At 34.9% G+C, this 674-nt stretch overlaps 1 non-coding gene across 1 annotated transcript; it reads left to right on the top strand.

Moving 5' to 3' along the window:
• The first annotated feature begins 240 nt into the window (after positions 1-240).
• On the top strand, positions 241-314 carry TRNAN-GUU (transfer RNA asparagine (anticodon GUU)). Its single transcript has one exon. It is a non-coding gene; the product is annotated as a tRNA-Asn (tRNA).
• The last annotated feature ends 360 nt before the right edge of the window (positions 315-674 follow it).

Raw genomic sequence — 674 nt, forward strand, 5'->3', positions numbered from 1 at the left:
GTGACAATTAATCTAAAACGATAATCGTAAATTAAATATTAAGATGAAATTAATATATAAAAATAAATTAGTAATATAATAAAAAATTTCAAAAAAATTTGCTAGCAAAGATATACTAATTATTGCAATAATATTGTTTACCATATATACAACTAGCGTTGTTGAATTAAAGTAAGTTATACAGAATTCTAAAACAAGAAAATCCGATAAATATACTACACATGGAAGAATGGGCAAGTTGCTGGAATAGCTCAGTTGGTTAGAGCGTGTGGCTGTTAACCACAAGGTCGGAGGTTCAAGCCCTCCTTCTAGCGTTTCACGTATATTTTTATGGTTTAATTTGAAACCCAACCCAATACTAAAGGAAAACAAAAAGGTAATTTACCAATAAAAGCCCTTTTTAAAAAAAATTACCGAAATGGGCCAATTATTTAATTATTTACCGGAATGGTCCATTTTCCGCGAAATCGTGTCCACGTCAGCGCGATGTCAGGGTACGCGCCAGGAAATCGCGTCCACGTCAGCGTGAGTTGCTGGCGTGGAAGCAAATTGCTCTCTCTAGGACGCGATTTGCTGACGTGGGATGAACAGTTTATGTTTTTTAGCTTGGAAAACTTTGAAAGGCCATAACTTTTCGCTCGGTTGTTCTTCTAGCGTTTCACGTATATTTTTAT

This window comes from Gossypium raimondii, chromosome 10, assembly GCF_025698545.1.
Source record: "Gossypium raimondii isolate GPD5lz chromosome 10, ASM2569854v1, whole genome shotgun sequence".
In the NCBI taxonomy this organism is placed as follows: Eukaryota; Viridiplantae; Streptophyta; class Magnoliopsida; order Malvales; family Malvaceae; genus Gossypium; species Gossypium raimondii.